Genomic DNA, 23165 nt, shown 5'->3' on the forward strand with positions numbered 1-23165 from the left:
GATTGGCTTTATGGGAGAAGCCAGAGAGTGCCTCTCTGACTGGAGGCCTGTGACTAGTGGTGTGGAGTAGGGATCAGTGCTGGGTCCACTGTTGTTTGTCACCTATATCAATGATCTGGATGACAATGGGATGGTGAATAGGCAGTTCGTGCAGAGCACCCCTGTGGCCAGTCCCCTCAATAGGTATACTGTTTTGGATACTGTGGTGGGTGATGCCCTCCCAGGGGAATGTCACGGAGATCAGTTTACTGGCACTGGACATGGGTGTGAGGGGCAGAAGGGAAAGAGGGAGAAGAGGGGAGCTGTGGTGATAGAGGACTCAATAGACAGGAGATTCTGTGGATGTGAACAGAGCACCCGGATGGTATGTTGCCTCCCAGTGCCAGGGTCAGGGATGTTTCAGATCGTGTCCACAACATTTTGGAGAGGGAGGGGAGCAGTTGGATGTTTTGGTACCAATGACATAGGAAGGAAAAGAGGCCCTGAAGAAAGAATTTAGAGAGTTAGGTAGAAAGCTGAGAAGCAGGACATCCCAGGTAGTAATTTCTGGATTGCTGCCTGTGCAATGTGCCAGTGAGGGTAGAAACAGGATGATTTGGCAGAGTAACATGTGGCTGAGAAGCTGGTCCAGGGGGCAGGGCTTCAGGTTCTTGGATCATTGAGATCCCTTCTGGGGAAGTATGATCTGTACAAAGGGATAGGTTGAACTTGAACCCGATGGTGCCCATTATTTCCATGGACAGGTTTGTTAGAGCCATTGGGGAGGGTTTAAAATAATTTGTCGGGGGGTGGGAACGTGAGTGAAGGGACTCAGGATACGACAGATTGTTAAAAAGCAAAGATAGCGTGCAGTCAGACTGTCAGAAAGGGCAGGCAGATGATAGGACAAAACTGCAGCCATCAGGGTGAGGGTCAGTGCATTAGGGATGCAGAATCAAAAAGGGTAGCAAATACAGTACTCAAAGTCTTATATCACAATGCACAGATTATAGAAATAAGGTGGATGATCTTGTTGCACTATTACAGATTGTCAGGGATGATGTTGTGGTCGTCACAGAATCATGGCTGAAGGATGGTTGTAGTTGGGAGCTGGATGTCCAACTGCAGGAACCATAAAGTTGTGATAGTAGGTGATTTTAATTTTCCACATATTGATTGGGTCTCCCATACTGTTAAAAGTCTAGACAGGTTAGAGTTTGTAAAGTGTGTTCAGGAAAGTTTTCTATATCAATATATAGAGGTACCAACTAGAGAATGCAATATTTGATCTCCTATTAGGAAACGAGTTAGGGCAGGTGATGGAAGTGTGTGTAAGGGGAACACTTTGGTTCCAGTGATCATGACACCATTAGTTTCAACTTGATCATGGATAAAGATAGATCTGGTCCTCAGGTTGAGGTTCTAAACTGGAAGGCGGCCAAATTTGAAGAAATTTGGCTTTCTTCCAAAGCGTGGATTGGGGCAGGTTGTTCTCTGGCAAAGATGTGATTGGTAGGTGGGAAGCCTTCAAAGGAGAAATTTTGAGAGTGCAGAGTTTGTATGCTCCTGTCAGGATTAAAGGCAAAGTGAATAAGAATGAGGAACCTTGGTCCTCAAGGGATATTGCAACTCTGATAAAGAGAGAGATGTATGAAATGTATAGGAAACAGGGAGCAAATAAGGTGCTTGAGTACATTTGTATAAAAAGTGCAAAAAAAACTTAAGAAATCAAGAGGGCTAAAAGAAGCCACAAGGTTGCTTTGGCAGTCAGGGTCAAGGATAATCCAAAGAGCTTCTACAGGTATATTAAGAGCAAAAGGATAGTAAGGTATAAAATTGGTCCTCTTGAGGGTCAGAATGGTTGGCTATGTATGGAACCAAAAGAAATGGGGGAGATCTTAAATGGGTTTTTTTAGCATCTGTATTTACTAAGGAAACTGGCATGGAGTCAATGGAAATAAGGCAAACAAGTAGTGAGATCATGGAACCTATACAGATTGAGAAAGAACCGGTGCTTGCTACCTTGAGGCAAATCAGAGTAGATAAATCCCCAGGACCTGACAGGGTATTCTCTTGGACCTTGAAGGAGACAAGTGTTGAAATTGCAGGGGCCCTGGCAGAAATATTTAAAATGTATCTATGGGTGAGCTGCCAGAAGATTGGAGGATAGCTCATGTTGTTCCATTGTTTAAAAAAAGGCTCTAAAAGTAATCCAGGAAATTATAGGCCAGTAAGTTTCATGGCGGTATCATAATGGGGGTGTTGGAAACAGACCCAAATGAAAGACACAGACACTGAAGTCCAAGGAACAGGACTTGACTAGAGTAGGGACGAGACAGGATATAGACAAGGAGCAGGGACAGGAACGCAGACTTGGGCTCAGACCTGGACAAGACAGGGAACCCAGACAAGGAACTATGCACTAGGAGCCTGGGCTCCGAGCCAGAGACTGGACAAAGACCCAGAACCTGGTTCTTGCCTCAGGCTCAGGCCCCAGAACCAGGCAAGGACATAACATGACTACAGGACAGGACATAGCTGGGGTCTGGAGGCTTGGGGCTACAGGCTTGGCTCTAGAGGCTTGCAGGCTGCAGGCTGGGGTCTTGGCATGCAGAGGCCAATAACTCAGAGGCTGGAGCTCAGAGACAGACTGGGACCTGTACATCAACATAGAGCCAGGACTCATCTTTAACACAACACTAACATGAGACTGGACAGAACATAGACATTGAGCCACAACTTATCCTTAGACAAGCCAGGACTTTATCTCCACACCAAGGTGGAACAGGTCCCTCCATCAGGTAATAGCAGAACAGCCAGGCTTACCCAACAGAGGTGAGGACAAGACAAGACAGTTCCCTCAGCAGGGCAACAGCAGAACAGCCTGACTCACCCCACAGAGGCGAGGCCAAGAAGGGACAAACACCAAAGAACAACAGATAGTTCCATCTCTGCATCAGGGTTACTCCAAGTCACAGTTACAGCCAGCAATCTAGGCTGGCTATGGGAACTGCCAGATCCCTACCTAGCTCAGAGTGGCTAACAGCCACTCAACTGGCCCAGGAAACAGCCAAATCCATACTGCAAAGACAGCAAGGCTCCATGAAGCAATGGTTCTCTAACACAGCCTAAAGATGGCAAGTGGCCACTCTAGCCTTCCACCAGCAGGTTGCTCTCAGGGGATCTTGACAAAACAAACTAACAGCTCACACTCAACCCCAAGGCTACTTATATTCCAAGCCTCAAGATGGGAATCAGGTGCCTATGATTAACTCAACCAAAACAAGGGACAGCTGGAAGACCAGGAGTCCTGAGTCCATGGACCGGACCATGAACCGGAATGCGGACTTCATGGACCGGACCATGACAGTCAATAGAAGGTATATTATTGGAAGGAGTACTAAAAGATAGGATCTACAAGTATTTGGATAGACAGGGACTTATTAGGGAGAGTCAACCTGGCTTTGTGTGTGGTAGGTCATGTTTAACAAATCTATTAGAGTTTTTCACGGAGGTTACCAGGAAAGTGGATGAAGGGAAGGCAGTGGATGTTGTCTACATGGACTTCAGTAAGGCCTTTGACAAAGTCTCGCATGGGAGGTTAGTTAGGAAGATTCAGTCGCTAGGTATACATGGAGAGGTAGTAAATTGGATTAGACATTGGCTCAACGGAAGAAGCCAGAGAGTGGTAGTGGAGGATTGCTTCTCAGAGTGGAGGCCTGTGACTAGTGGTGTGTCACAGGGATCAGTGCTGGGTCCATTGTTATTTGTCATCTATATCAATGATCTGGATGATAATGTGGTAAATTGGATCAGCAAATTTGCTGATGATACAAAGATTGGAGGTGGAGTGGACAGTGAGGAAGTTTTTCAAAGCTTGCAGAGGGATTTGGACCAGCTGGAAAAATGGGCTGAAAAATGGCAGACAAGTGTGCGGTATTGCACTTTGGAAGGACAAACCAAGGTAGAACATATAAGGTAAGTGGTAAGGCACTGAGGAGTGCAGTAGAACAGAGGGATCTGGGAATACAGATACAAAATTCCCTAAAAGTGTCGTCACAGGTAGATAGGGTCGTAAAGAGAGCTTTTGGTACATTGGCCTTTATTAATCAAAGTATTGAGTATAAGAGCTGGAATGTTATGGTGAGGTTGTATAAGGCATTGGTGAGGCCGAATCTGGAGTATTGTGTTCAGTTTTGGTCACCAAATTACAGGAAGGATATTAATAAGGTTGAAAGAGTGCAGAGAAGGTTTACAAGGATGTTGCCGGGACTTGAGAAACTCAGTTACAGAGAAAGGTTGAATAGGTTAGGACTTTATTCCCTGGAGTGTAAAAGAATGAGGGGAGATTTGATAGAGGTATATAAAATTATGATGGGTATACATACAGTGAATGCAAGCAGGTTTTTTCTACTGAGGCAAGGGGAGAAAAAAACCAGAGGACATGGGTTAAGGGTGAAGGGGGAAAAGTTTTAAGGGAACATTGGGGGGGCTTCTTCACAGAGGGAGTGGTGGGAGTGTGGAATAAGCTGCCAGATAAAGCGGTAAATATGGGCTCACTTTTAACACTTAAGAAAATCTTGGACAGGTACATGGATGAGAGGTCTATGGAGGGATATGGTCCAGGTGCAGGTCAGTGGGACTAGGCAGAAAATGGTTCGGCACAGCCAAGAAGGGCCAAAAGGCCTGTTTCTGTGCTGTAATGTTCTTTGGTTCTATAGTTATATGTTGTATTGGAGGAATAGGAAGGTAGGCAGATGGGGTGGTGTGGCTCTGCTGGTAAAGAATGGCATCAAATCATTAGAAAGATGTGACATAGGAGCAGAAGATGTTGAATCCCTGTGGGCTGAGTTAAACTGCAAGGGTAAATCGACCCTGATGGCAGTTATATACAGGCCTCCTAATAGTAGCTGGGGTGTGGACCACAGATTACAATGGGAAATAGAAAAGGCATATCAAATGGGCAATGTTATGATAGTCATGAGAGATCTTAACATGCAGGTAGATTGGGAAAATCAGGTTGGTAATGAATCTCAAGAAATTGAGTTTGTTGAATGTCTACATGATGGCTTTTTAGAGCAGTTTGGCATCTAGTCTACTAGGGGATCAGCTATACTGGATTGGGTGTTATGTAATGAACCAGAGGTGATTAGGGAGCTTAAGGTAAAGGAACCCTTAGGAGAAAGTGATCACAATACTAGTGAGTTCAACTTGAAATTTGATAGGAAGAAAGTAAAGTCTGATGTAGCAGTATTTTAGTGGAGTAAAGGAAATTACAGTGGTATGAGAGAGGAATTAGCCAATGTAAAACGGAAGGAGATGCTGGCAGGGATGACAGCAGAGTAGCAATGGCGTGAGCTTCTGAGAAAAATGGGAGGGTGCGGGAATAATGTTTCAAAAATGAAGAAATACTCAAGTGGCAAAATAGTACGACTGTGGCTGACAAGGAAAGTCAAAGCTAATGTAAAAGTAAAAGAGAGGGCATACAACAAAGTAAAAAATAGCGGGAAGGTAGAGGATTGTGAAGCTTTTAAAAACCTACAGAAAGCGATGTTAAGAATCATTAGGAGGGAAAAGATGAAATATGAAAGCAAGCTAGCAAACAATATCAAGATGGAAAGAAAAACTATTTACAAAAATATAAAAGAGAAATGAAATTGGATATAGGACTGCTAAAAATGAGGCCAGGGAAATGATAATGGGCACCAAGGAGTTCACAGCTGAACTAAATGAGTATTTTGCATCAGTCTTCACTGTGGAAGACACTAGCAGTGTGCCAGGTGTTGAAGGGTGTGAGGGAAGAGAAGTGGGTGCAGTTACTATTACAAGAGAGCAGGTGCTCAGAAAACTGAAAGACCTAAAGCTCCATAAGTCACCTGGTCAGATGAACTGCACCCTAAGGTTCCGAAAGAGGTAGCGGTAGAGGTTGTGGTATTAGTAATAATTCTTCAAAAATCATTAAACTCTAGCATGGTTCAGGAGGACTCAAAAATTGCAAATGGCACTCCACTCTTTAGGAAAGGAGGGAGGCAGCAGAAAGGAAATTATAGACCAGTTCCTGACCTCAGTAGTTTGGAAGGTACTGAAGACCACTATTCAGGATGGGGGTTTGGGGTATTTGGAGGTCCATGATAAAATAGGCCAAAGTCAGCAAGGTTTCTAAAGGGGGTGCAGTGGATGTATATTTGGATTTTCAGAAGGTCTTTGACAAGGTGCCACACATGAGGTTGCTTACCAAGTTAAGAGTCCATAGTATTACTGGAAAGTTACTAAAATGGTTAGAGCATTGACTTTTTGGTAGAGGCAGCGAGTGGGAATAAAAGGATCCTTTCCTGGTTGGCTGCCAGTGACTAGTGGTGTTCCACAGGGGTCGGTGTTGGGACCATTTCTTTTTATGCCGTATTTAGATGATGAAATAGATTGCTTTGTTTCCAAATTTGCAGATGATAAGAAGATTGGTAGGTTGGGGAGGTAGTGTTGAGGAAACAGGAACAGAAGGACTTAGACAGATTTGGAGAATGGTCAAGAAAGTGGCAAACAAAATGCAATGTTGGAAAATACATGGTCATGCACTTTGGTGGAAGAAATAAATCTGCAGACTATTTTCTAAATGGGGAGAAAATCCAGGAATCTGAGATGCTGAGGGACTTGGGGGTCCTTGTGCAGAACAGCCTGAAGGTTAACTTGCAGATTGAGTTGGTGGTGAGGAAGGCAAATGTAATTTAGCATTCATTTCACGAGGTCTAGAATATGAGAGCAGGGATGTGATACTGAGGCTTTATTAAGCACTGGTGAGGCCTCACTTTGAGTATTGTAAACAATTTTGGGCTCCTTATCTAGGAAAAGATGTGCTGGCATCGGAGAGTGTCCAGAGGAGGTTCACAAGGATGATTCCAGGAATAAAAGGGTTATCATACGAGGAATGTTTGATGGCTATGGGTCAGTACTCACTGGAATTTAGAAGGATGAGGAAGGATCTCATTGAAACCTTTTGAATGTTGAAAGGCCTAGACAGAGTAGATGTCTAAAGGATGTTTCTCATGTTGGGGGAGTCTAGGACGAGCGGGCACAGCCTCAGTGTAGAGGGACATCCATTTAAAACAGAGATGCAGAGAAGTTTCTTTAGCCAGAGGGTAGTGAATTTGTGGAATTTGTTACCATAGGCAGCGGTGGAGCCCAGATCATTGGGGTCTTGATTGGCTGTGGCATCAAAGTTTATGGGGAGAAGGCCAGGGAGTGGGGCTGAGGAGGGAAGAAAGGATCAGCAGTGATTGAATGGCGGAGCAGATTTGATGGGCCAAATTGCTTAAATCTACTTCTATGTTTTATGGTCTTATAATGTGGTTAACTGGATCAGCAAATTTATGGATGACACCAAGACTGGGGGTGTAGTGGACAGTGAGGAAGGCTATCAGAGCTTGCAGCAGGATCTGCATCAGCTGGAAAAATGGGCTGAAAATTAGATTAGATTAGATTAGATTCAATTTATTGTCATTGTGCCGAGTACAGATACAAAGCCAATAAAATGCAATTAGCATCTGACCAGAAATGCAAAGAGTAGTGTTACTTACAAAATAATTGCGAATAAAAAGTGCAACAGCACACAAATATAAAAGTACTGAGACAGTACAATAAGGATGCAATACTGCTTAGCGCTGTGATGTGAGGTTCAGCAGGGTCACAGCCTCAGGGAAGAAGCTCTTCCTGTGCCTGCTGGTGCAGGAATGGAGGCTCCTGTAGCGCCTACCGGATGGGAGGAGAGTAAAAAGTCCATGGTTAGGGTGAGATGCATCCTTGATAATGCTTTTCGCCCTGTCCAGGCAGCGTTTATGGTAGATGTTCTCAATGGTGGGCAATTGGGTGCCGATAATCTGCTGGGCAGTTTTCACCACACGCTGGAGTGCTTTGCGGTCTGATACGGGACAATTGCCATACCACACTGAGATGCAGTTGGTTAGTATGCTCTCAATGGTACAGCAGTAAAAGTTCGTCAGTATCCTGGGACAGAGTTGAGCTTTCTTGATGCTCCGCAGGAAATAAAGGCGCTGTTGCACCTTTTTGATCAGGATGGAGGAGTTCAGGGACCAGGTGAGATCCTCGGAAATGTGGACGCCAAGGAATTTGAAGCTTGATACATGCTCCACTACAGCTCCGTTGATGTAGATGGGGACGTGAGTGTGGCTCCTAGCATGCCTGAAGTCCACGATGATCTCCTTGGTCTTCTGGGTGTTAAGGGCCAAGTTGTTGTTGGCACACCATGCGGCCAGGTGCTGGACTTCGTCCCTGTAGGCCGTCTCATCATCCCTTCTGATCAGGCCAACCACCATGGTGTCATCTGCGAACTTGATTATGGAGTTAGAACAATGTACAGGAATGCAGTCATAGGTGAAAAGGGAGTACAGGAGAGGGCTCAGCACACAGCCTTGAGGCACGCCGGTGTTCAGGGTGATAGTGGAGGAGGAGAGGTTGTCTAACTTAACTGATTGGTGTCGGTTAGTCAGAAAGTCCAAGGTCCAATTGCAGAGGGACGAGCTCATACCAAGCTGGCGAAGTTTGGCGATCAGCTTGGAGGGGATCACAGTATTGAATGCCGAACTAAAGTCAATGAACAGCATTCTGACGTAAGAGTTGGGGCTGTCCAACTCTTGACGTGGAATTTAGTGCAGAGTGTGAAGTTTTGCACCAACCAGGGTAGGTCTTACAGAATGAGCAGTAGGGCAATGAGGAGTGTGGCAGAATAGAAGGATCTGGGAATTCAGATCCATAATTCCTTGAAAATGGCTTCACATGTAACTAGGGTCATCAAGAAAGTCTCTGGCATGTTGGCCTTCATAAATCAAAGTACTGAGTATGGGAGTTGGGATGTTATGTTGAAGTTGTGTAAGAAAACGGTGAAGCCTAATTTGTGGTCACCTGCCTACAAGAAAGGTATCAATAAGATTGAAAGTGTACAGAGAAAATTTACAAGGCCGTTGCTGGGACCGGAGGACCTGAGTTACAAGGAAGGGTTAAATAGGTTCGGATTTTATACCCTGGAACATGGAAAATTGAGGAGAGTTTTGATAGGGGTATACATCATTAATGACTTTATACCCTGGAATAGATGGTTGAGAGGGGTTTGGAGGGCAATGTCCTGGTGTGGGTTGATGGGACTAGGCACAGTAATTGCTCAGCACAGTGAAAATGGGCTGAAGGGCCTGTCTCTGTGCTGTGCTGTTCCATGCTGTCATTCTGTGTATGTTCAGCCAGAATCGAATGGTAGAGCAGACTTAATGGGCCAAATGGCCTAATTGTGCTCCAATAGTCCATGGCCTATGATCTTCCATAATTTACTGAGTCTAAGTCACGAAGAAACTCCAGCAGGTAATAAACCAGAACAGATCCGAGACAGCTGACCGAAAACAACAAGGAAGCAGTAATCACAACTGTCAATTGTGAGATTGAAAAAGATATAAATATTGTCATGAGAAAAATAATAACCATGATGAAAATCAATAAGGAAACAAAAGCTTGAACTTCAGAAGATAAAAGTGAGAAAAATATGGAACTAGAGCAAAGATGAATACATTTGAATTGATAATAACCGCTGGGCGATACGGGAGGGTAGCTGTTTACGGGACACTATTACAGTTTATGCTGTCAGAGTTCCGAGTTCAATTCTAATGTCATCCGTTAGGAGCTTGTACGTCCTCCCTGTGACTGTGTGGGCTTCCTCGCACTGTCCAGATCAGTATGTTAATTGGCCATTGTAAATTGTTCTGTGGTTACATGAGGAATAAATTGCTGGGTTGCTGCCAGTACAACCCGTAGGCCAGGTACAGGAGTGTATCTCTAAATAAAACTTTAAAAATTAATTTTTAAAGCCGAGATCAGAGTTCATGGTAAGTACGGTATACCTTCATTAAAATTCTGGGCGTAATTTGTTGGCGGCAGAATGTGTGGCCCCCATTTTCTGATGTACATACGATAAATAAATCTGAATCAAAAAAATAATGAGGTGGGAATGGTGAACCCTCTGTGCTTAATGAGTGTTAAAAGTGTGTGCAAGGTGAAAGGTGTGCACATTATTTGGAAAAGTATACCAAACGTGTATTTTGAATGCAGACGGGAGGGCTATGGTCTGGTGCAGGTCCACGGAATTTGGCAGATTAATAGTTTGGCATGGGTTAGATGGGCCAAAGGGCCTGTTTCTGTGCTGTCCTGCTCTATGACTCTCTGACACTGTGCAGGAAAGGAATTGAATAAACAAAATACAGTTGGAAAGGTGATGTGGATATGGATTGAAACTATCAAATGCTGTATCAAGAAATAACTACTGTATGTATTCCTTTAATAACTTACTTATTGAACACTTTCATACAGATAATGTAGTTCAATGTGTTTTAGAGTGAGATAAAAGTACAAATATGAAAATAAAATTAAAAAATTAAAATAAACATAAAAATAAAAGACAAAATGTTAGTTTAAAGCAAGAAGCTGGTGCTGTAGAGTGTCAACTGAGTCTGCATCCCTTACAGTTTTAGGTATTGAGTTCCACCTGGGTTCTCCATCAATTGTCTTTGGAGGGAGATGGTTTAAGTTGAAGAGACCAGCAGGGGACCTGAGAGCTCGAGCAGGACTAAAAAAACAAAATTGCTTCTGTGATGTACAACACTCCGAACCCAGGCCATCAAGAACTTTAAAAACAGGTAAGAGAACTTTAAAATCATTTCTAAAAGATTCAGGAGCACAAGCAATATCGGAATAATTAAAATGGATAAACAAAAGTTGATTGATAATAAATAGATAACCTGCTTCTTACACACAGATACCATTAGAAAGATACAAACTGAGGAATCTATACAATCATCCCATTTTCTAAGGGTTGCATGTAGGATGGTGACTTTTCTCATTAATATTTACAATTTACAGTAGGTACATCATTTTTACAGAAGCAGAATTACCGATGTATTTCACTTCTACATCCCGAGACAATGCACTGCCTTCACTACAGTGACTGGTATTTCCATAGGTTTTATTTACATTCCAAATTAATTAGGCAGTTGCACAGTCAAGATTTAAATACATTTTAATAATAACAGTAATATTAAATACACCCAATATTTAGAGCCAAAATATCTGAAGTGATAGAGGATACTCTTATTTAACCATTAATAAATTAAACAGGCAAAAGCAAAAGAATTGGATTCAAGATGTTTCTTTCCTACGTTTTCGAATTGTGGAGCCGACTCGATGGGCCAATGGCCTAATTTTGTTCCTAAATCATATGGACTTATCAAACAGTGTTTCTGTTGCTCGTTTCCTTCTTGGGCCCAATCCAGTTCTGATACACAAAACAAGAGTTCAGTTTACAGGATTTTTCCCAGAGGATTGTACAATGAATCAGGCAATCGTCTTTCTGGTCTGCACTCGTGCACACACGCACGTATACATGGTACGTCATTCATCCATAAGGTTCACAGACTCTTCAACGAGTTTACCATCTCCTCAAGTAGATCAATAATCTCTTAACAGTGGTTTAACAATCTTCCTCAGAGTGATGCCAACAGTCTTCCGTGTATTGTTGTCAGTAACCACTGCTAGTACCCTTAAAACAGACGTGACAATTTTCTTAAAATGGGCTCACCTTCTTTCTTTACATGAGAAAAAATATCTAAATGTAAGCACCATTGACGTGAAACCAGTTACAGCGGGTTCTCCTTGCTACTAACAGACTTTGAACTATTGGGAATCATTGGTTGAGTATCTTTCATTGAGTTTGAAAATGCAGATTAAGTCTCATTTCCAGTGCTTTGTCAGGTTGCTGTTCCGATGTTGAGCATTTGTACCTGCAACCTTGCCCAGTGGCTACAGCTTACACCATTCAAGAGTCAAGATTCAAGGTTGTTTGATGTCATTTCCTGCACACAAGCATAAAGGAGAATGAAATAATTGTTATTCCAGATCCAACTCAGCACAAAAAAACCCACAATAAAATAAAGAACACAATAATGGGTTAATATGAAAGGGTTAACATATGGGGAGCGGTTTGATGACTCTGGGCTTGTACTCACTGGAGTTTAGAAGAATGAGGGAGGATCTCATTGAAACCAGCCAAATATTAAAAGGTCTGGATAGACTGGACGTGGAGAGAGAATGCTTCCTGTAGTGGGGGAGTCTAGGACTTGAGGACACAGTGGCACTGACAAGCTCCTGCAGCCCGGACCTGGAACACCTGTCGGTGAAGTGTCGTCCCTACTATCTGCCACGGGAATTCACCTCGGTCATACTGACAGAGTGTAGCCAAGTTTCCATCAAACTCAATATATAAGTTTGCTGATGACACAACAATTGTAGGCCATATCTCGGGTAATGATGAGTTTGAGTACAGAGAGGAAATTAAGAACCTGGTGGCATGGTGCGAAGACGATAACCTATCCCTCAACATCAGCAAGGTGAAGGAATTGGTTGTTGACTTCAGAAGGAGTAGCGGACTGCACGACCCAACTTACATCGGTGGTGCGCAAGTGGAACAGGTCAAAAGCTTTAAGTTCCTCGGGGTCAATATCACAAATGACCTGACGTCGTCCAACCAAGCAGAGTTCACTGCCAACAAGGCCCACCAGCGCCTTTACTTCCTGAGAAAACTAAAGAAATTTGGCCTGTCCCTTAAAACCCTCACTAATTTTTATAGATGCACCGTAGAGAGCATTCTTCTAGGGTGCATCACAACCTGGTATGGAAGTTGTCCTGTCCAAGACTGGAAGAAGCTGCAGAAGATCGTGAACACAGCGCAGCACATCACACAAACCAATCTTCCGTCCTTGGACTCACTTTACACGGCACGCTGTTGGAGCAGTGCTGCCAGGATAATCAAGGATACGACCCACTCAGCCAACACACTTTTCGGCCCTCTTCCTTCTGGGAGAAGGCTCAGGAGCTTGAAGACTCATACGGCTAGATTTGGGAACAGCTTCTTTCCAACTGTGATAAGACTGCTGAACGGATCCTGACCCAGATCTGGGCCGTAACCTCCAAATATCCGGACCTGCCTCTCGGTTTTTTTGCACTACCTTATTTTCCATTTTCTATTTTCTATTTATAATTTAAATTTTTAATATTTACTAATGTTTACTATTTTTAATATGTTTAATACTTAATATTTGTAATTCAGGGAGCGGGAAGCGCAGAATCAAATATCGCTGTGATGATTGTACGTTCTAGTATCAATTGTTTGGCGACAATAAAGTATAAAGTATACAGTATAAAGAATAGAGGGACGTCCATTTAGACAGAGATGAGGAAACATTTCTTTAGCCAGAGGGTGACGAATCTGTGGAATTCATTGCCACAGATGGTTGTGCAGACCAAGTCATTGGGTATAGCTGAAGGAGAGGATGATAAGTTCTTAATTAGTCTGGGTGTTAATGATTGCAGGGAGAAGACAAAAGAATGGGGTTGAGAGGGATAATAAATCAGACATAATAGAATGAGGAGCAGACTCAATGGTTGAATGGCCTAATTCTGTTCCTAGATCTAATATTATTAATTATTAATAAATAACAACAGCTTCTTACCTCATCTCCTCACATGCCTATCACCTCCCCCAGGTCCCCTTCCGCTTCCCCTTTTCCCACGGTCTTCTCTTCTCTTCTATCAGCTTTCCTCGTCTCCCGCCCTTTACCTTTGCCACCCACCTGCTCTCACCTATCACTTTCCAGCTGTCCTCCTGCCTCTCCCCACACCTTCAGGTTCTGATGCCTTCCCCCTTCCTTTCCAGTCCTGAAGAAGGGTCTTGGCCAAAACATCAACAGTTTATTTATTTCCATAGATGCTGCCTGTCCTGCTGAGTTCCTCCGGAATTTTGTGTGTGTTGCTCTGGATTTCCAGAATCTGCAGAATTTCTTGTATTATTTAAAAACACAATAAATATAAATAGGTAAGATAGCTTATATACACAGATTGATTGTATGTCCATAAAGTGACACTAGGCACAGGAGTGTCAGTACATAAGGTGACAGACTGGAAATGATAAAGTAGTGGTGATTGGGGATGTGGAGGGGTGGGTTAGTGGGTGGAGGTGTTGATCAGCCTCACTGCATGGGGAAGGAACTGTTTTTGAGTCCGGTGGTCCTGGTGTGGATGCCGTGTAGCCTCCTCCCTGATGGGAGTGGGACACACAGTCCATAAGCAGGGTGGGTGGGATCCTTCATGATGTTACTGGTCCTTTTCCAGAACCTTTCTGTATTTATGTCCTTGATAGTGAGTAGGCTGGTGCTGGTGATGTGTAGGACAGTTCTGAATACCAATTCAATGAATAGTTCTGTCATTAAGAGGAATAGATAGAATGGACAGCCAGCACCTCTTCCCCAGGGCACCACTGCTCAGCACAAGAGGACGTGGCTTTAAGGTAAGGGGTGGGAATTTCAAGGGGGATATTAGAGGAAGGTTTTTTACTCAGCGAGTGGTTGGTGTGTGGAATGCACTGCCTGAGTCAGTGGTGGAGGCAGATACACTAGTGAAGTTTAAGAGCCTACTAGACAGGTATATGGAGGAATTTAAGGTGGGGGATTATATGGGAGGCAGGGTTTGAGGGTTGGCACAACATTGTGGGCCGAAGGGCCTGTACTGTGCTGTACTATTCTATGTTCTATATGCTACAGCAAAAGCAAAACAAAGAGTAGACATAGAATAAGAGAACACTGGTTTATAATGGAACAAAACTGCCCTAGTGAAGAGAGTGATCAGTCAACTTCCAGTAGCTATTGAGTTCTGCTCTGTTATTTACACAGAATAACTAATGGATGTTTCATTGACGTTACAGACTGACGGTGACATTTTCCTACACAACAGTGATTACTAAACTTCAGAAAAAATTATGGTATGGATTGTTTTAGTAAACATCTCCTTTACACTAGCAGTGTACCAGAGGTTTGTCACTGTCAGGGAGTAGGAGTGAGTGCCATTGTTATTACAAAGGAAAAAGTGCAAGGCAGACTCAAAGGTCTTAAGGTGGATAAGTCACCTGATCCAGATGGACTACATCCCAGAGTCCTGAGAGAGGTTGCTGAAGAGATAACGGATGCATTGGTCATGATCTTTCAATCTTGGTCTGGAAAATTACAAATGTCTCTCCAAGGGAGGAAGGTAAAAGAAAGGAAATTATAGGCCAATTTGCCTAACCTCAGTGGTTGGGGAAGTGCTGGAGTCTATTATTAAGGATGAGGTTTCAGGTACTTGGAGACTAACGATAAAATAAGTCAAAGTCAACATGATTTCTGTAAAGGGAAATCTTGCCTGACAAATCCCGTTAGAGTTCAGAGCAGTGGGACTTGGGATTCCTCGTACAGGGTTTCCTAAAGGTTAACTTGCAGGCTGAGTCGCTGGTAAGGAAGGTAAATGCAATGTTAGTGTTCATTGCAAGAGGAATAGAATATAAAAACAAGGATTAAGTGTTAAGGCTTTATAAAGCACTGTTGAGGCCTCAGTTGTATTGTGAGCGGTTTTGGGCCCTTTATCTAAGAAAGGATGCGCTGTCATTGGAGAGAGTCCAGAGGAGGTTCATAAGAATGATTCCGGGAATGAAAGAGATCACGTATCAGGAACCTTTGATGGCTCTGGCCCTGTACTTGTTGGAGTTTAGAAGAATGAGGACGATCTCATTGAAACTTATCAAATATTGAAAGGTCTGGATAGATTGGATGTTGAGGGAATGTTTCCTGTATTGGGGGAATCCAGTACCAGAGAGCAAACCTCAGGATTGAGGGATGTCCATTTAGATGAGATATGAAGAAAAAATTCTTTCACCAGTGGGTGGTGAATCTGTGGAATTCTTTGCCACAGACAGATGTGGAGGCCACGTTATTGAGTATATTTACAGCAGAGGTTGATAGGTTCTTGATTAGTCAGGGTGTCAAAAGTTACAGGGAAAAGGGAGGAAAATTGGATTGAGAGAGATAATAAATCAGCCATGATGGAATGGTGAAGCAGACTCGATGGGCAGGATGGCCTAGTTCTGCTCCTAGGTATTATGGCTTTTACATTGGCAACCAACTCTATTATGCATCTCCGTTACATTGGTTAAACATTCTAGTACGCATATCCATTACAGCCCACCAATTCTAGCACACATCTCCTTTACATTGGTTAGCCATTCAAGCATGCATCTCTTTACATTGGCGACCAATTCTAACACTCATCTCCATTACATTGGCTATGAATTCCAGTACACATTTTCTACATGCTGGCTACTAATATAGAACACATCTCCTTTACATTGGCTACCAATTCTAGTACACATCTCCTATATGCTGGTTTCTAATTCTAGTACACATCGCCTTTATGTTGGTTGTCAGTTCTAGCGTGCATCTCCGATACATTGACTACAAATTCTCGTATGCATTTTGAATGTTGCCCACCAATTCTAGTACACATCTCCATTATGTTGGATATGAATTCTAGAATGCACCTCCTTACATTGGCTAATACACATTCCACTATGTTGGCTATCAATTCTAGAAAACATCTCCATTAAATTGGTTACCAATTCTAGAACACATCTCTGTTACATTCACTATCAATTCTAGTACACACCTCCTTTACATTGGCTGTCAATTCAAGTATGCACCTTTATGCTAACCACCATTTCTAGTACACATTTTCTTTACATTGGCGACCAATTCTGGAATGTACCTCGTTTACGTTTCCTGCCAGTTTCAGTACATATCTCCTTTACATTGGCTATCAATACTGGTACACATCTCCTTTAAGCTGGCTGCCAGTTCCAGTACACATCTCCTTTACATTGGCTACCTATTCTAGTACACAACACCTTTAAACTGACTGCCTATTCTAGAACACACCACATTTAAGCTGGCTACCAGTTCTAGTACACATCTTCTTTACGCTGGCTACCTTTTCTAGAACACATCTTGTTTACATTGTCTACCAATTCTGCACATAACTCCTTTACACTGTCTACCAATTCTAGTGCACATTTTTTTACATTGGCTACTAATTCTAGTACACACCTTCCTTATGTTGGCTATCAATATTAGTTTAGCCCAAGGAGGGAGGGATAGAAGCTGATTTGTGAGATGGGATTTTCTGCTTTCTGAAACATGTAGACTCAGAAAGTTAGCACCCTTCACGTGTGATCTACAGTGCAAACTGGATATTAATCTCTCTCATCACAAATACCAGGAAGGGTGTGGTAAATTCAAGGACATAATGTTATTAGTGCTCAAACCTGGCTCACGAGATGTATCTAACTGAAGACAAAGTGTGAGTGGGGAAGTAAAGGGGTTGTAACCTGGCTCTTGCCTCTCATTTTAAGGGATTATTTCTAGGGGGCTCCAATGCCCAGCAAGTGGACAAGTGTCTTATGTAGTCTCTTTTACCATAGACAGTAACTTGCATTTCTATAGCACCTCTGGAACACTAAATGTATGGCATAGTTGCATAGTGGCTGGAGTGATGCTTTACAATGCCAGCAAACGGGCTTCAGTTCCTGCCACTGTCTATAAGGACAACACAAAATAATCTGCAGATGCTGTAAAAGATCAAAGCAACACTTTCAGTACGCTGGATGATCTCAGCAGGTTGGGCAGCATCAGTCAGAAATGATGAGTCGACGTTTCGGGCCGGAGCCCTTCGTCAGGACTGAGGAATGAAAGATGGGGAAGGATTTGAAGAATGCTTGTAGCGTCAGTTGAAAAACCAGTAATTTGAAAGACAAAGGGGTGGGGGAGGGGAAGCAATGACATCATAGCCCTGAAAACAATGGGTGGTAGAAGAAGGAGGCTGAACCATGAGGGAGCTGGGGGAGGGGTAGAGTGAAATAGGGATAGGGGAAGGGAGGGGAAGGGAATTACCGGAAGTCTATGTTCATACCAAGGGGCTGGAGACTACCTAGATGGTATATGAGGTGTTGCTCCTCCAACCTGAGTTTAGCCTCATCATGGCAGTAGAGGAGGCCATGTATGAATATATATGAATGGGAATGGGAAGCAGAGTTGAAGTGGGTGGCTACCGGGAGATCCGGTCTGTTGTGGCGGACGGAGTGGAGGTGCTCGACGAAGCGGTCCCCTAATCTGCGTCGGGTTTCGCCGATGTAGAGGAGGCCGCACCGGGAGCACCGGATGCAATAGATGACCCCAACAGACTCACAAGTGAAGTGTTGCCTCACCTGGAAGGACTGCTTGGGGCCCTGAATAGTTGCAAGAGAGGAGGTGTAGGGACAGGTGTAGCACTTACGCTTACAGGAATAAGTGCCGGGTGGGAGATCCGTGGGGAGGGATGTGTGGATCAGGGAGTCGCAGAGGGACCGATCCCTGCGGAAAGCGGAGAGGGGTGGAGAGGGAAAGGTGTGCTTAGTGGTGGGGTCCTGTTGAAGGTGGCAGAAGTTGTGGAGGATAATGTGCTGGATCCGGAGGCTGGTGGGGTGGTAGGTGAGGACAAGGGGAACTCTGTCCCTGTTGTGGTTGCGGGAGGATGGGGTGAGGGCCGAAGTGCGGGAAATGGAGGAGATGCTGGTGAGGGCATCATTGATGACGGCAGAAGGGAAACCACGATCCTTAAAGAAAGATGACATTTGAGATGTCCTGGAAAGGAAAGCCTCATCCTTGGAGCAGATGCGGCGGAGACGGAGGAACTGGGAATAGGGAATGGCATTTTTGCATGTGACGGGGTGGGAAGAGGTATAGTCGAGGTAGTTATGACAGTCAGTGGGATTGTAGAAGATGTCAGTGGACAGTCTGTCTCCAGAGATGGAGACTGAGGCATCGAGAAAGGGGACAGAAGCGTCCGAGATAGAGTAAGCGAATTTGAGGGCTGGGTGACTACACCTCATATGACTACATTGGTGCTGCTTCCTGCACCCATGCTGAGCTCGTCAATTTCATCGACTTTACTTCAAACTTCCACCCAGCCCTCAAATTCACTTACTCTATCTCGGGTACAGAATCTTTATGTTCCTGTTAGCTTAAAAAGAAAGGTTAAAAGTTTGAGAGAGCCATGGTTTTCAAGGGATATTGGAAACTTGGTTTGGAAAAAGAGAGATACCTACAATAAATATAGGCAGCATGGAGTAAATAAGGTGCTCGAGGAATATAAAGAATGTAAAAAGAATCTTAAGAAAGAAATTAGAAAAGCTAAATGAAGATTCGAGGTTGTTTTGGCAAGTAAGGTGAAAATAAATCCCAAGGGTTTCTACCATTATATTAATAGCAAAAGGATAGTGAGGGATAAAATTGGTCCCTTAAAGAATCAGAGTGGATGGCTATGTGAGGAGCCAAAAAAGTTGGGGAGATTCTGAATAATTTCTTTTCTTTGGTATTCACTAAGGAGAAGGATATTGAATTGTGTAAGATAAGGGAGACAGATAGGGAAGTTATGGAAACTATGATGATTAAAGAAGAGGAAGTACTGGCGCTTTTAAGGATTATAAAAGTGGATAAGTCTCCGGGTCCTAACAGGATATTCACTAGGACCTTGAGGGAAGTTAGTGTGGAAATAGCAGGGGCTCTGACAGAAATATTTCAAATGTCATTCGAAATGGGGATGGTGCCGGAGGATTGGCATATTGCTCATGTGGTTCCATTGTTTAAAAAGGGTTCTAAGAGTAAACCTAGCAATTATCAGCCTGTGAGTTTGACGTCAGTGGTGGGTAAATTGATGGAAAGTATTCTTAGAGATGGTGCTTATAATTATCTGGATAGACAGGGTCTGATTGGGAACAGTCAACATGGATTTGTGCGTGGAAGGTCATGCTTGACAAACCTTCTTGAATTTTTTGAAGAGGTATTAGGAAAGTTGACGAGGGTAAAGTGGTGGATGTTGTCTATATGGACTTCAGTAAGGCCTTTGACAAGGTTCCACACAGAAGATTAGTTAGGAAGGTTCAATCGTTAGGTATTAATATTGAAGTAGTAAAATAGATTCAGCAGTGGCTGGATGGGAGATGCCAGAGAGTAGTGGTGGATAACTGTTTGTTAGATTGGAGGCCGGTGACTAGTTGTGTGCCTCAGGGATCTGTACTGGGTCCAATGTTGTTTGTCATATACATTAACGATCTGGATGATGGGATGGTAAATTGGATTAGTAAGTATGCAGATGATACTAAGGTAGGTGGAGTTGTGTTTCACGAAGTAGGTTTTCAAAGCTTGCAGAGAGATTTAGGCCAGTTAGAAGAGTGGGCTGAAAGATGGCAGATGGTGTTTAATGCTGATAAATGTGAGGTGCTACATTTTGGTAGGACTAATCAAAATAGGACATACATGGTAAATGGTAGGGCATTGAAGAATGCAGTACAACAGAGGGATCTAGCAATAATGGTGCACAGTTCCCTGAAGGTGGAATCTCATGTGGATAGGGTGGTGAAGAAAGCTTTTGGTATGCTGACCTTTATAAATCAGAACATTGAGTATAGGAGTTGGGATGTAATGTTGAAATTGTACAAGGCATTGGTAAGGCCAAACTTGGAGTATTGTGTACAGTTCTGGTCACCAAATTATAGGAAAGATGTCAACAAAATAGAGAGAGTACAGAGAAGATATACTAGAATGTTATCTGCGTTTCATCACCTAAGTTACAGAGAAAGGTTGAACAAGTTGGGTCTTTATTCTTTGGAGCGTAGAAGGTTGAGGGGAGACTTGATAGAGGTATTTAAAATTATGAGGGAGATAGATAGAATTGACGTGATTAGACTTTTTCCACAGAGAGTGGGGGAAGATTCAAACGAGGACATGAGTTGAGAGCTAAAGGGCAAAAGTTTAGGGGTAAATTGAGGGGAAACTTCTTTACTCAGAGAGTGGTAGCTGTGTGGAACGAGCTTCCAGCAGAAGTGGTTGAGGCAGGTTCAATGTTGTCGTTTAAAGTTAAATTGGATAGATATATGGACAGGAAAGGAATGGAGGGTTATGGGCTGAGTGCAGGTTGGTGGGACTAGGTGAGAGTAAGAGTTCGGCACGGACTAGAAGGGCCGAGATGGCCTGTTTCCGTGCCGTAATTGTTATATGGTTATATGGTTAATAAATCAGCCATAATGGAATGGTGGAGCAGCCTTGATGGGCCGAATGGCCTAATTCTACACCTATGTCTTATGTATTTCCACATCCCAAAGACGTATGGGTCAGGGTTAGTAAGTTGTGTACCTGCTATGCTGGCAACACTTGCGGGCTGACCCAGCACAACTTTGGATAGTTGGTCATTGACACAAACGACACATTTCATTCTATGTTTCAATCTTTCGATGAACGTACCTGTCACTAAAGCAGCTAACCTTTACATAACTTGAAGTTACTGAGCAGGTGCTTAATCAGGTGGAAGAGGAACAGAGACAAATTTAGTTTCTGGGTGATCAGAGTCCAAAACACAGGCTTTAACACTTTCAGAACCAGAGTCAGGTTTAACCCTAACCCTACTGCATTTTTAAGGAATATATGCTGAAGGCCATACATGAGGCTGCTAACTAGATAAGAACCCATGGGGTTACAGGAAAGATTCAGCATGGATGAAACGGTAGTTAATTGGCAGGAGCAAAGAGTGGGATAAAGGGGGCCTTTTCTGGTTGGCTGCCAATGACTAGTAGTGTCCCATGGGAGTCTGTGTTGGGACTGACTCTTTTTATGTTATATGCCAATGACTTGGATGACAGAATTGATGGCTTTGTGGCCAATTTCACAGATGATACAAAGATAGCTGGAGAGGCAGACAGTGTCAAGGAAACAGGGAATCTGCCGAAGGACTTAGATGGATTGGAAGAATGGGCAAGGAAGTGGCTGATGGAATGCAGTGTTGGGAAATGTATGGCCATGCACTTTCGTAGAAGGAATAAAGGTGTAGACCATTTTCTAAACAGGGCAAAAACTCAAAAATCAGAGACAAAGAGACTTGAGAGTTCTCGTTCAAAGCAGACTCTTTGGGCCAAATTGTCATATTCTGGATATGGACAGTGTTCCAAAGATTAGCTCCTTGGTGGTGTGAGGATGCGAATTCAAACAGAGCATGATGCAGCACGGACTGAAGAAACACCAGAGTTTGCTGGCACTGTTGGACTGGAGCACAGTCACAATGGTTGGGTATTCAAGTTACACAATGGCAGCTGGGAAACAATTTCAAGTATTTAAATAAATGAGGTGATGTGTGACGGGCAATGGTGTGAAACCCAGGAAAGGATCTGCATTCATCACTACAGACCCTCACCATCTGTGACATGCCTTTTCATTATGACCATTGGGGAATACCCTGACTCAGTATTTCAGGAACAGCTTCTTCCACTCCACCATCTTATTTCTGAATGGTCCACACAATCGATGAACCGCTCTATTGAACTTCTTTTGCATTATTTCTTTATTTTTGTAAACTATAATAATTTGCTTGGACCAGGCCCTCATGTTGTGGTGTTGCCTGTTGTAGCTGCCCAGGAGAGCTGGGTGTCTGTGCAGGTTTGGGAGTTGGCCCCTCCTGTTGGTGCTACCCTCCAGTGTTTGCTCGGTACTGCTCTCCAGTGTTTGCTTGGTACTGCCCTCCAGTATTTGCTCGGTACTGCCTTCCTGTGTTTGCTCGGTACTGCCTTCCTGTGTTTGCTCGGTACTGCCCTCCAGTGTTTGCTCGGTACTGCCTTCCTGTGTTTGCTCGGTACTGCCCTCCCGTGTTTGCTCGGTACTGCCCTCCAGTATTTGCTCGGTACTGCCTTCCTGTGTTTGCTCGGTACTGCCTTCCTGTGTTTGCTCGGTACTGCCCTCCAGTGTTTGCTCGGCACTGCCTTCCTGTGTTTGCTCGGTACTGCCTTCCTATGTTTGCTCGGTACTGCCCTCCAGTGTTTGCTCAGTACCGCTCTCCGGTGTTTGCTCGGTACTGCTCTCCAGTGTTTGCTCGGTACTGCCCTCCAGTGTTTGCTCAGTACCGCTCTCCGGTGTTTGCTCGGTACTGCCCTCCAGTGTTTGCTCGGTACTGCCCTCCAGTGTTTGCTTAATGGAAGACCAGCTGCATCAGACCAATATCCCATGCATAATTAATTGACACACCATAACACTCAGGGACTTGGGCTCTCTCTATATATATCATGTGCGTTGAACGACAATTAAACGAACTTATTTTTATGTCTTTGCACAGAACAGCTGCTGCAAAACAACAAATTTCATGTCAGTGATCATAAAGCTGACTCTGATTCTGCCTTTGAGCATCACTGTGGGTGTGGTTACACA

General features: G+C 43.6%; 1 protein-coding gene across 1 annotated transcript in view; it reads right to left on the minus strand.

Annotated features, from left to right (window-relative positions):
- Positions 1–11514: 11514 nt before the first annotated feature.
- Positions 11515–23165, minus strand: part of skor2 (SKI family transcriptional corepressor 2) — a 53935-nt gene continuing 42284 nt past the window's right edge. Inside the window, exon 9 of the mRNA XM_072252111.1 lies at positions 11515–11879. The gene's annotated coding sequence lies outside the window, so the exon portion shown is untranslated. The remainder of the gene's footprint in view (positions 11880–23165) is intronic.

This window comes from Mobula birostris, chromosome 3, assembly GCF_030028105.1.
Source record: "Mobula birostris isolate sMobBir1 chromosome 3, sMobBir1.hap1, whole genome shotgun sequence".
NCBI lineage: Eukaryota > Metazoa > Chordata > Chondrichthyes > Myliobatiformes > Myliobatidae > Mobula > Mobula birostris.